The 13,890-nt window shown below is 44.9% G+C and overlaps 1 long non-coding RNA gene across 1 annotated transcript in view; it reads right to left on the bottom strand.

Annotated features, from left to right (window-relative positions):
- Positions 1-13,890, bottom strand: part of LOC138924552 (uncharacterized) — a 47,045-nt gene that overhangs the window by 2,120 nt on the left and 31,035 nt on the right. The window contains exon 2 of the long non-coding RNA XR_011439476.1: positions 49-283. This is a non-coding gene — a long non-coding RNA (uncharacterized lncRNA). The remainder of the gene's footprint in view (positions 1-48; positions 284-13,890) is intronic.

The raw sequence follows: 13,890 nt of genomic DNA, 5'->3' as shown, positions 1-13,890 counted from the left end.
ATGGAGCAGCCCACCCTTACCTGCACTCTAGGTAAGGTCCTTCCTTACCTGTCTGTGCCAGGCCAGCCTGCAAGCACAGGTCTCCAAACTTCCCAGTGAGGTTTCCAAATGGCTGGGAAGCCAAGGAATTGGTCGGAAGGACAATGGGTCAGAATGATGGCTCTATTTTTGTCCTAGGGTTGGTTTGCCTTGGGAAGAGCTTGTTGTCTTGACCTTAAGTGGTTGGTGGGTGGGTCTGCAGGCTGACGTGGTCCCTCTCACCTTTTCAGATAAGGCTCCAGCTCTGTAGGGTCAGAAGGCGAAATTTTCAGCTTCCTTAATCAGGATCACACCATTGTGCTCATCCAGCCCAGTCTTACATGGCAGAGCAATTACCTTTCCCTCTGCATCGCAGTCTTTTTCTACCCCACAACTACGCTCATCAATGACTTGCTTATTCTCAAAGACCCAGCGGAAACCTCACTTTCTCCATGAGCCCTCCAGCCCTCTACGGTCTCCTGCAAGGTCCCCTTTATCTTCTATTTCTTTGTCAGTCTTCAAACGATTATGTTACCATTATTATCATTTAATTTGTGCTTTTTAATCTCTTCATCTGCTACCCTGAATGCCCAGCTCTTTTTGCCAGACATCATACCTTGTATGTCTTTGCATGCCCCATAATGCCTAGAAAAAAGCTGGCCACGTCATAAATTATTATTAAATATTTCCTGGTTAGGCCAAGACAGAAATATTGGCTGGCTGGTAGTTCTATTTCTTCAGATAAAATAATACATGGACTTTCAGCTTCAAACCAGGCATAGTCACCTCAGACAGGAGGCCAAATTAGGTGTTAGACACTGCTGGGTGAGTGACCCAGAGCTAGGAAGATGCCCAGATGCCAACTGGGAAAATCTTGACCAAGCCAATCAGGTGCTGCCAGAACCTTCTTTTTGATAGCAAAACCAGCCCCATGGACTAGTACTTTCCTGTCTGAGTGGTGTTGACATGTCAAAGAAGTTAATGGTCGTATCTCGGCTGGCTCATTTGCTGGAAGCAGTATGTTCATACGGCAACTTTTAGTTTGCCCCACATCATGCCTCCACCAAAAACAAAACAAAAATATATCATATTTTCAAGCTAAAGAGCATTAGGAATTATAGCTCTTCATTTTCTTGGCGTCATCCTTTGACCTATACCTGGTTTTCATTGTAAAATGTCTGTAATATAAAAAAATGACTACAAAGTGTGGTGTTAGAGAAAATGAGAGAGATATTTTAGAATTTATCAAAATATGAGTATGACCACCTAATATCCAACCTCTTCATGTGGTTATTAACTCCTCTTCTCAGGCTGTGCTAGAAACAGATAGCCTCTTTGTCTCTAAAATACTTCATTCTGTGTTCAGAGTGACCTATTAAATTCTGCATATTATATCATAATTTGGATGGCATCTCAAGGTCTCAGTTTCCTCCTCCTCCTCAATATGGAGTTGGACTAGACATTATCTAACATTACCTGCAATTCTACCATGTTTTCATTCAAGCTTCCCTCTTACATTTGCAATGCTCTCTTTACCACTCTTTGGCATGATTTTGAAAAGGAAAGGCTGCATAAGGATTTCCTTGGGGATAGGGTCGATGTTACAAGGAAAAGACAAAAAGATGAGGCATCATTAAATCAATTCCATAGGCATTAGCAAAGGTAGGGGAGGTAAGGATGTGAGGGGGAAATTAGAGTGAAAATTACGTTTCATGTTTAGCAGAATTAGGCAAAATTGGCCTAGAGCCCTGCCCATACAACTCCAATGCCCCAGTCACCAAGGTTCGTTTTCTTCCACACTAGAACAGACCAACATCTGGGGAAGGCTGACCAAGGTGGAGGAAGGGAGGGTGGTAGAGAGAGCTGAGGAAATGGCTCCCAAACTTGATCTTAGCATCGTGGACCTGCAAGCACCTAAAGAGTGCACATTGCAGGAAAAGCTTCAGGTTGATCATTGCACACCAAGAGTCCACAGCTGCAGAGTCTTCCTGGAGCTACTTTGTGTCTTTGACTCTCCTCCTTTGGGAGCAAGAGTCATGATACAGAGGGCAGGGTGATCTAATAGAACTCCGTACTTGATTGAACCTGAACTGTAAGCCAGGATCTGCCACAAATTCAAGTTTTTAGAAGGTCCCTTCCCCTCTCTGGGCCTCAGAGTCACATCAATAAAACGAGAAGATGGACTTGATCTCCAAGATCCTCCCAAGTCTTACACTTTGCTTTGCAAGGGCCAATATTGTCTACTGAGCCAGAACTGCAGGGTGGAGCGGAAACAGAAACAATGCTGACTGCTCTCTACCACCTCACCCCAATCCCTGCCCCTCTGCTTAGTCAGACAGCCCATCAGACTGATTTCCTGGCAGCTTTTTCCCTTGTTCTAGAACTTACAGTGGAAAAGTCAGGGATAACTTGAGTCCTTCTGTGGGTGACGTCATGCACAGAGATCCCTGTGACTAGTGACTCCCTTTTCCGAGAAAGTCCCCAGAGGCAGGAATTCAGCAAGCAAGGGACCCTTGAAGAAAGTGACTGCTGTCCATGCAGACCATGGCAGGGCCAAGTGGCTCTCCTGGGAATATTAACAAGAGGGGGTGTGCACCATCTGAAGCACACAGCAGCTGCTGTAAATGAAGTTCTTTCCCTCTAGGTTTGGGTTTTCTAAAAAAGAAAATTTTCACTCACTCAGTTCCTCATCATGAAGTATCTAAGAAGCTTGAAGAACAGTGTTAGGAAAGGCAGAGATGACTGAGGAACAAGTCGACCCTCTACCTGCTTATGTTAGTGTAAACCCTGGCTTAGAAACCAGAGCACACTATGATTCCAGCCTTGAGCACTTCTGTAAAGAATATAATAAATGGTCCCTCCACTTTATGAGAGTTCAGAAAAAGAAGCCACAGCCTGAATCAGCAGCGAAATAAGGTTATGATCTCCTGCTCGACAGGGTTATGTGACTCAGATGCTAGACTCAAGCGACCAAGGGAATATCGTTCCCGGGAGAAGGGTCAACTCCTGCTTTTATAAGTTGAGAGGTATGCTCTTCTTATTAGGGTCAGACAGTGGAGGAAAATGAGTTCTATGCTGCTGTTACCTAGAGGAGAGAACTCTAGTGGGAAATATTTTGTTGAGTGCTGAAACTTCATCAAGACTTTCTTCAGCGTAGCAGAATGGGAGAAGAGCCCATTCCAAGTTGAAATAATTGAGGGGTATTTAAATCTACAATCTGAAGACAGTGACAGTGATTTCTTCAATACGACTACTATGAGTTCAAGAGAGGAGGGGCATGTAGATCACTTTATATAGGTCAAAAAGGACCATCTTGAACGACAGTCATCAAGCCACCAACGTGGAGAGACCTCGTTCATTGTTCTAAGCATCAGGTTTTCCAACCAATGTTGTTGCCCTACCTCTTTCAAGAGGCCTCCCTTCTATGATCTTACTCCACTGATGATCAAAATGGGAGCGACTACATAAAAAAAGCAGTTAAATACATTTTCTTCAGAGTGAGTTTAAAAGCCGAGGATGCTTGTATTTAGGCTGGAATATCCCAAGCTCTTCCTGCATTACTGAGAACAAGGCTGTTTGCATCTTATTTGCATCTTGTTTATGCCTCTAAGGAGGAAGAAAGGAGCAAAGAGAGAGGTCTTCTGAGTTCTGGAGAAGTGCATAAGGAGCTGCTGGTGGATTTTCACTAGGGAGCTCTCCTGAGGGAAGATGATGTGTCCAACACTGCCCCACACTTCTGATAACCCCTCTTTCCAAAAAGAGGCCACAATTGTGACAACACAACTCTGCCTTCACTGAGTGGGGATGAATTTGGTTTGGGGTGAGTCCCACAGGCCCTAGAGTTGGAAAGGGATTTAGAGATCTGCTGACCCATGTCCCTTATTTTTTTATGTGAACAATTTCAAGACTGGGAAAGTTACCTGATTTCCCTGGGATCACAGGGGCTATGTGACAAAAGCAGACCTTAACTCAGGTCTCTTGATTTCTGTTCCAGACCACGACATCCAGCCATAGATACTTTACTTGAATATTCATCTCATCTCTGCACCCTGTCTTCTGGGGGAATCTCTACTCTTAGCCTCTATTCTCTAAGTGCCTCCTGAGCTCATCTCCAAATATAACTGGACCAGAATGGACTCCTGACCCAAGGGCAGTCCATCCCTGAGCTGGCGAGACACTCGTGGCCTGACTCAAAGTAATAGGTGGACCAATCAGAACCTTGTATCAGGAATTAGTGCTAAAAACTACAGAGGGAAGGTAGTCCTGGGCTCTAGACCTCAGGCAGTCATATAACACGGGGCAGGTGGCCTCCTATTAGATGAGTTAGAAGAGGAAGACCGTCAGGAGACAATAGAAAATGAAGAAGCCAAGCAGGATAGCCAGGGGCAGGGAGTGACTTTCTTCCCCCTTCTTCCTGAGACCTGCTTGTATTTCTCACACCAGAATGATATCTGAGCACTTCTCTTTTTCACATCTCTGGCGTCCCATCTAGGCCAATGGATAGGTCCTCCATCTGATTGGTGCAGCGTGGGCTCAGATGTTCTCGCTTGATTTCCCAGCCTGCCTAGCTTCTAGGATGTTGGCGCTTTCAGCTTCTATAGCAAGAGATACGCTTTGCCTTCTAAGATGGTATTCTTACCAAAAATAGTAAAGAGGCCACACAAAATACCACAGCATCCCCAAGTACATGGGCATTGTGGTGCACCATTCCAAAATCCTCTACTTGGCGCCACCTCTTTCTCCAGCCATTGTTGCACCAATCAGCAACATGAAAGCTTTGAATGGCTTTGCATGGGCACAATTGCCTCAGCCCTGTTCCTCATACCTCTCACACCCTGCCCTGGCACTGTGTGGTGGGACAGTGGCAAAAACTACATTGTCCTGCAACATATGCACACTGGAAGTTTGGGAAAGTTAATGCACATAGGACCACCTTTGACCAGAGATAATAGGAGGTGATGGATAAATTCTTCTCTATTTTTTCCCCAAGATAAATTCCTCTGAGACACGTGGTACAAGATTCTTCCAGATGTCCAGCAGCACCAAGTACTAGTTGGCTGTAATGGTGGCCAACTCTTTAACATATCTTTGTGTTGCTTTCCGATTTTCCCTATTTCATCCCTCTGTTGTGTTCTCCTGCTCCCTGGGACCACACTCCCAAAGCAACTATGAGTACTCAAGTCTTTGTCTCACACTCTGTTCTCAAGGACCCCAGGCTAAGGTACTGAGGAAAGTTGTTTTTGACTCTTGCAGCCAACACAGTCCTGATTAAAATAACCATATGTTCATGATGATTGCCACCCAGAGTCAACATGGATCTGATCCTATATGTGAGCATTAGTCTAATGGTTAATTTTATGTGTCAACTTGACTGGGCCACTGGTGGGTGCCCAGACTTTTGGCCAAACATTATTCCTGGTGTGTCTGTGAGGAAGTTTTTGGATGGTGTTCACATTTGAATTGATAGGCCAAGTAAAAAAAAAATTGTCCTCTGTAATGCGGGTGGGTCTCATCCAATCAATTGAAGACCTGAATAGGAGAGACTGAGTGAGATGGAGCCCCTCCTGCCTGCTTGAGCTGGGAAACAGGTCTTCTCCAGATTTTGGTCTCCCAGTGAAGCATTGGCTCTTCTTGGGTCTTGAGCTTTCCAGGTTTTAGACTAGAACTTACACCGTGAGCTTTCCTGGTTCTCAGGCCACAGGCTAAGACTAGAACTAAACCATCAGCTCTCCTGAGTGTCCAGCCCGCCTACTGCAGAGCTTGGGATCTCTTAGCCTACACAATCTCATGAGCCAATTCCTTCTAATAAATCAATTTCTCTCTCTCTCTTTATACACATACAAGGTATTACTGAGGATTCTCCAGAGAAACACAACCAATAGGAGATTTTACATATATAAATATGTAACATTATATATATTATATTGAATCAATATATATAATCTCCTATTGGTTCTATTTTTCTGGAGAACCCTGACTAGTACACGTGCACACAGCTCCGAATTCAAATCATCTGCTCTAGAATTAACCAGTTCAGTCCTAATATACCAGGAGCCTATGACCTTTTCGGAGGGTAGACAATGCCAAAACGCTATACTCATTCTCTACCATCAGTTTAATGCATGGGAGCAGATGAAGACAATCAGCTGGAAAGAAGTTACCCTCTGTTTGGTGTTGTCGCTTCCTACTGTGATTGATTTTTGTGGAAGTCAATGATTGGTTGGTGTATTAGCTCCCCAAGGCCACCAGAGTACATTACCACAAACTAGGTGGCTTAAAATAATAAGAATTTATTCCATCATTTCCAGAAACTAGAAGTCAAAAATTAAGCTTTCAGCAGGACCGCACTCCCTCTGAAGGCTCCACGGGAGGATCTTTCTTTGCTTCTTCCTAGCTTCTGGTATGTGCTGGCCATCCTTGGTGTTCCTTGGCTGTGACAGCGTAACTCCAATCTCTGCCTGTCTTCACATGGCCTTCTTCCCTCTGTGTGCCTCTGGGTCCAAATTTTCTTCTTCTTATAAGGACATCAGTCATTGGATTAGGGCCCAACCTAATCCAGTGTGACCTCATGTTAACTTGATTATATCTGCAAAGGCCCTATTTCCAAATAAGGTCATATTCCCAGGTTCCAGGTGGACATGAATTTTGGGGAACAGTGTTCGATCCTGTAGAGCTGCTAAGTAGGCTCAGGAGACAATTGGCCATACTCTGCACCTGGTGAGACGAGGACAACATCGTGGTAAAAAGGAGGAGAGAGGCTCAGGAAAATGCAAATGGAGCCAGGCCCCATTTGGCAATGCTGCTGGTCATAATTCTAGGCTCAGAGGAGTGCTGAGGCTGCGTGCAAGGCCCGTTTATACATGGCTGAGGTGAGACAGTCTTAACAACTGCTTCTTTAAGGAAAATCCCCTGTCCACCCAGGATATAGAGCTTCTGGGATCCTGACTAACGTGTCCTGATGTTCCCCCTGGAGGATACTCACTGTGTCAGCTTCCTAGGGGGCAAGATTAACAATGACTTTCTATTTAGAAAGGTTAGGAGTAAATATTCCCAAATAACTGAGAAAATAGGTAAACAAGGAAAACAGGTGGCCTTTAAGAATGAGTCTTGGCTAGGGCCTAATGGAGACTCTGAGGAATGTCAGAGAACCTTTCAGGGAGGGAGAAGCTTGGCTGAGAGCCAATGACGACATAAGGAGAGAAGACCTCCTGAGAGCATCGGGAGCATTTCCTTCACTCACAGTGAGACCTTGAACAAGTCCTTTCACTCTAGAAATCAGTTTGATTGGAGCAGAAAAGAACTGAGCCATCTCATGACCTGTTGTCCTCTGTTCCATGATTAGAAACTATAACCTCTTTGAAGGCAAGGACCACATCTGTCTTGCTTGCTTTTGGGTCCCCAAGTCTTAGAATACTACATGACACTCAGGAAAATACCCAGTAATTATTCATTGAATGAATGTTAGAATGGACTGGTTAGATTGAAGAGAGGCTGTCCATTTTCTAAGCACAAATTAGAACCCAGGGACCATGCTTTCCAAAGCGGGGAAAGCATATAAGTGGTGGAAGATTGGATATTCATTGAATAGACATTTTTTAAACACCTACTATGTGGGACACACCATAAATAATGTTGAAGGAACAGAATGATGGGCAACTTGTGGCCTCTGCTTCAATTTGTTAACATCTAATGACGAAAATAAGTTAAACACTCTCAGATAATACAGCTACTTGAGTATAAGATTTCCAAAATTAAGAAATAAATAAAAAATAAAAATTCACATACTATTTGTGTGACGTAGACGAGGAAAAAAAAAGTTACTCCTGATGAGGATAATCAGAGAAAGCTTCATTGAGAAGCAATGCATTATCTTAGGAAACTAATAACCATTTACAATATTGGACCTTAGAATATCTTGGAATTCACTACCTTGTGGAAACATCCAGACTTGAATGTTCATTCTGAATGTTCATTCAAAGGAATGATATTTGAAACACGCTGAGTCCTTAAGTTGGGGGACCTCCTGCACTGCTCTTACTCAAAGTCAAGGTAATGTCCTCTAGGAAAGGTGAATTCCACAGGGTAGTTTGAACAACACTGTAATCTTGAAATGTGCAACACATCTAAAAACCACCGCCAAGGCCACCCATTCCTCTCAGCCCTGGGATCATTGGTTGTAGAATCAACTTAGCCTCTGAAAGATGATAGTCAAAAAATGTTTCTGCGTGAATTGCTTCCATTTGGTGTCTTTAGAAGCTTTCAGAGAAAACTGTCGGCCCTCCCTAATTTGGATGTACATTCCGAAACAGATATGAAAGGGAATTCCCACAGAGAATTTAAGGGACCACCCACCGTCCCTTAAACCCACTGGAGATTGTTTAAGATCTAGAACTCTCCCTCACCAGCCACAATTAAATCGGGGTTTAGAAGAACCTGGATTCTACTTCCTAGACCACAGCCAGAATACAGTCAGTGGAACCAAGAAAATTATAGTTCAACCATTAGCCACCATGGCTTCTAGTTCTTGTTCATTGGCTGTTTCACTCATCTTACAGACGTGGAGCACTCACAATCTGCTTGGTGCTATGTGAGAGCAGGAAAACCAGCCTGGAAGAAGGGAAAGACTGCATCGGTCATCAGCACTTAGTATGAACACACATCACTCTTTCAGTTGTAAGAGACAGAGAAACTCTACTCAAACCGACGTAATTGATTTATCACGTAATTGATAAATTCAGGCACGGCTCCACCCAAGTGCTCAAACAGTATCATCAAGAATCTTTTTCTCCCTCATCGTCAAAACTCCAAAGCTAAATTTGCAACAGACAAATTTGTGTACTTTATCCATCCCTGAGCCAGTTAGTGTAGCCGGGAAGCACTGACTGGCCAGATATGAATCACGTGACCTCACCCGGACTTCACACACCCTGAGAATGGGAGAGGGATAGTTTCTCAAAGAAAATAAGGCTGATGTTCTAGCGGAAGTAGACAGATAACTGCTGAGAGGCAAGAACAACAGACGTCCACTGTGGAATGTAACAGAGCATTTCAGTCATGGCAGGTCCTGGAGCTCTGAATAGGGCCACTTGCCCGGCGACCTTGGGGTTTCCATCGTTGTTAGGGTGAAGTTTCCTCTGAATCACCTACTTCGACTCTCTCTGCATCATCTGCCTAATGCCATTGTGACCGGGAATATGTATTAACTCTCAATTTCAAGTTCTCAATAGGAAGGACTGGAACCCAGGTGCATCAACAAAACTGGTTTCCTAAAGTCCCCGCCTGCCTCTAGGATGGCAAGGCAGGTCAAGTCTCAGGAGCAGCTACTCCTATTTCAAGGATCCAAAGTCCAAAAAGAGGATCCCAGCCAGACCAGGCCTTTGGGACTCTATACTGGGCATGGCATCACAGCCTCGCTGTCCAACGAACGCACTGGACTCCTTTCTCACATGCTTGCATCATATGCCAAAGTAGCCCGTCTGCTCTCACTCTCTTATTCCAACTTCTTCCTCCAAATATGAGCAGTTTTTTCCTTCTCCCTTATCCCTCTCGGTACAATTGCATGTTTCCACCCAGAGGAGTGAAGCGGTTTGTTGTTGTTGTTCTTGCTTTTTTCCCCATGCTGTTATTTCAACTGCAATTTGATGTCTTCAAGCATTGGGGAGGGGAAAGGCATATATAATTAGAAAAGTCAGTAATGATACAAAGGTCCTATTTCTGAGGCTTTCTGGATGACTGTTCAAGTCAGAAAAACAATAGTGAGCAGAGGATGGGAACAGAGACAAGGAACGGAAATCATGGAGCAGGGCAAAGCCAAGTCCAAAAGCAGGACTTTACATCTTGCCCAGAAGACAGAGTAAGGCACTCAGGGGGACAGAAGCCAGGCCTGGCATTTCCGGTCACTCTCAGCAGCCTCCACTTTCCCCACACACTTCATGTGTTCAATCTGCAAATCTGACACAGGAGCTTCCGGCCAGTGCCAAGCGCATTCACAGATAAGCAAGACCTCCTCGTGCTCGCCTACCCGCCCCTGTGGTCACACCAGCAGGACCGACCTGCAGAGAATCTCTGGAGAGATTGGAGGGCTGGTGCGGTGGTGTTTGTCAAGCATCCCTGGGCCCGCGTGGGAAAATTGGCCTGGTTGCTTTGGCCATCCTTCCGTCATTTTGATTCATTGAAGGAAAAATCAGTTAATTTGCAAGAGGTAAAATTCAAAAGTGCTGGTTTCATAATCTAACTTTGTAGATAAACAGAGTCAGATTGTCCCGCGAGTCTTCTCTCACCCTGGGGAGAACAAAGTGTATGATGTAAGAAGAGATCTGCCCACAGACCAGGGACCAACCCCGACTTCACAGACGGATTTTTTTTAAGTCATTATGTTCTTAGAGATTGTTTCTACACGGCCCCAGCATAGCAAGTTAAAGAGTATTCAACCAAATCTCCTGATTGTTTTATCATGAAAGTCCAGCTCTAAAGATAGGCACAAGGCTTTCACTTCAGGAAAATTCCATTTCATCCAGCAAGGACTTCTTCAGCAGTTAGGGGGTGCCCATACCGTGCTAGTATATATAAGCAGAACAGAAAAAGGTGTCTTCTTACCCCTACCCTCAAGCTGCTCCTAATGTGGTTTCTGTGACAAAGCACAAATGTTGTAGGGTGAGGAGGGGACAGCAGATGCTGCAAATTACAAGAAACTCCTGTGCTCCAAAACTTAACACAAATCAGGCAGATCAAAGAGATCCAGAAAGGCACTTTGATTTTTTTCCCCTTCAACCAGGGAGCCCATTAAACTGTGTTATTGGAGAAGTTACTGTGGGCTGAGCCCAGCTTAGACACTGGGGGTTGGCTTATGAAGGAAAAACCATGACCTGATCCAGGGGGAGTATTCCATCCCACAGTAGTGGGGGACCGCGTAGGAAAATGCAGGCAGGTTGGGAAAATATGAAAGGAAACAAATTAGCTTGCATAATTAGAAACATCTTGAGTTAAGGCAGGATGCTGGTGGGGAGGTTGGGGGATGCTGTGGGTGGTGTGGAGGAGGTGAGAGGGGAGGAGGAAAAGAGAAGATTTGGGAAGATTCCTGGAAAAGCCAAAAGTAGAGTTAAATGTTTGAGTCCTGTGGAGAATGTGGCTTGGCACAAAGTGGGGAAGTGTCTTCATAGGCTGGGGGAGGAGCTGTGAAGAGGTGAGGAAGGTTGTGTGCATCACACACACGCGAGCTCCCCTTTCTCACTCATCTTCCCTGGGCGGTCTGGAAGCAGAGAGTTGCTCTGTCCTGTTCTGTCCTTTTTCTCACCCTGCCCCTCATAAGATGGAATGGGAACAGAGGCGGATGAGAGCTTGGAAGCCAAGCCTCCAATTTCATGCTGATGTCCGGCTGGGGAAGGAAATCATGAAACCTAATTGCCTCTCAGGACAGTGCTCATCTGATTTTCCCATGAGGTATCAGAGGGTATTGAGTGCAATTGGTCACAGGGTCGCCAGAGTTTAAAGTCCATCCTGGCTCCGGGTTCCTGCATTACTCTACCTCTGGCAAGAGAGACTGCCTGATCTCAACCAGTAGTCTCAGTCCTGTGCCAAACTCTGAGACCAATTCTGGTTTCTGGCAGTGGTCAACTTTTTGTCTACTCTTGCTGTCTTGCTAGTGCTCCAACTTGACTGCAGCTCTCTTGTCCCCCAGTAATCATGTGCTTGCCTATTTCTGCCTCTGTCTTAAGTCCTACTTTTCTCCTCCATTGCCTCCCTGTCACGCGTATGCATCTTCGGTGTTGGAGAATCAGGCTTGCTTCCCAGTCTCCTCGGGGAGCCTTCCTTGGAGCCCAGTCTCATTAGCAGCTGGGATGCCCTGCCCCTGACCTCTAATTCGCTCACTGCCAGGTTGCCTGAAGCCAGCTTTCGCCTATTCTTACTGATTGCCTGTCCCTTGGACCTCCAGGAACCAAGGTGCCATTCCTGCCTGTAAAGACTCTCTGGATCTTGGTATTGGCTTCCACTTCAGCCAATGGTGCTCCTACCCTCTTGCCTTTTGGAATAACCTCAGCTTCATAAATTCTTATTTCTAGATGCTGATTCCTGGCCTTACTCCCTATTCAGAGCTATTGAGTTTCCCTAACGAAGGATCTCTCTGGGGCTCTGATCCCAGCTTTACTTAGTCTTGCCCCTTCCACTGGCCAATGCCTGAGCTATAACAGAGAACCCACTTCGACATCATGTCTTCCACTTCACAGATGCTCAGTTGCTACAGGACCAAGTTCATCTGATCTTGAGACCAGGTAGAAGAACTTTCCTGCTTGATTGGCTCAGAACCCACTATTCCTATTCATCAACGTGATCATTCTCTTGTCTCCCCGAAAACCTACCAGAATTTTACTTCTAATATTCATTCACCTCTCTGATCTTTTTCTTGTATTGAAGTGAGTTGAATGAAAAGGAAAAAAAAATGCTTACAACTCCTGGAACTTCTTGGGAAGAGATGGGATGAGAACTCCCAGGGCCTCATAGCAATTCTGGGTCAGAAAGGAAGGCTAAGAAATATGCAGGAAGAAGAACTCAAGGCATCAACTCTTGCGGTTCTGTTCCCATGATAGTCCTATGACTTGTGGAATTCCCTCCCTCTGAGTGTAGGATGGACCTATGAGTCTCCTTCAATGAATAGAATATTTAAAAAGTGATGGAATATCACTCCTGAAATTTGGTTGCAAATAGACTGTCTTCTATCTTACATTCTTTTGCTTCCTCCCTTGCTTGCTCTAATGGAAACCAGCTCCCATGTTAGGAACTTCCCTATGGAGAGGCCCACGTGGCAAAAAACTGAAGGAAACCTCGGATCAATAGCCAACAAAGAACCGAGGCCCTCAAGTCCAGCAGGCTGTGTAGAACTGAATCTTGCCAGCACCATGTGAGTGAGTTTGGAGACGGTCCTTCAGATGAGACTGCAGCCCCAGCTGATACTGTGTTCATAGACTTATGAGAAACCTAAAGGAAGAGGCACCAGCTAAGAAGCACTTGGATTCCTGACCCACAGAAAGTGTGAGACAATAAATATTTGTTGTTTAAAGCAGCTAAGTTTTGGGGTAACTTGTTACACAGCAATAAATATCTAATGCAAGCTTCAGAGGATTGAAGACAAAGAAGACAGAAAAATTGGGCTGCAAACAATTTAGATAACTTCCATCCACCCTAAATCTTCCAGTCCCCTATTTAGCTAGACTTGGAGGAAAACCACACTCATTTCATCAACATATACTTCAGTGTGGCCTCTTTGTGCCCAGTACTGTGACGCGTGCTGTGGAGGATTCAGAAGAAGTTAGGGCCTTTAGGGAATTGAGAGAACGACCATAAGCCACAAGAAATACAAAGGAGGCTCAGCATCACCATTTTGTCCCTAGTTTCCCTGTCCCCAAAACTCATGAAAATCCCTCTTAAATTCTGTGAAAACAATATAAAAAGAAAAGCGGAAAAGAACTTCTATTACAGGGTAGAGTGTTACGGGGCAGCCTGAACTCCACTAGGACTGAGGCCAAAAATTAGCAGGAAGGACTCTATCCACAAGCATGTATTATTTTGTCAAATGCATTCATTTTTTAATTGGTCACCAACATATCAAATCAGGACATTTCACATAAATACCAACTTTCTGTCTTGTCCTGAAATATCAGAAGACCTGGCCATCTTGGGTCCACACTGCCACACTGGACCAACTGCCTAACACAAAGTAGACCCTTTCCTCCCCTCTGGTTTGGACATGTGCCATTCATTTTGCCAGTGTCCCCACCAAACCCACTTCAATAACTTAAGCTAGCCGGCGTTTCAGTTCACAAACAATGCTTTAAGCCCCTCTCTCTGATTCTTTTTGAGCTGCAGAGTTCTTCACGT

Source organism: Equus caballus, chromosome 6 (assembly GCF_041296265.1).
Source record: "Equus caballus isolate H_3958 breed thoroughbred chromosome 6, TB-T2T, whole genome shotgun sequence".
NCBI classification, from domain to species: Eukaryota; Metazoa; Chordata; class Mammalia; order Perissodactyla; family Equidae; genus Equus; species Equus caballus.
Note: the sequence above shows the minus strand (reverse complement) of the source record. Positions and strands in the feature narration are given on the sequence as shown.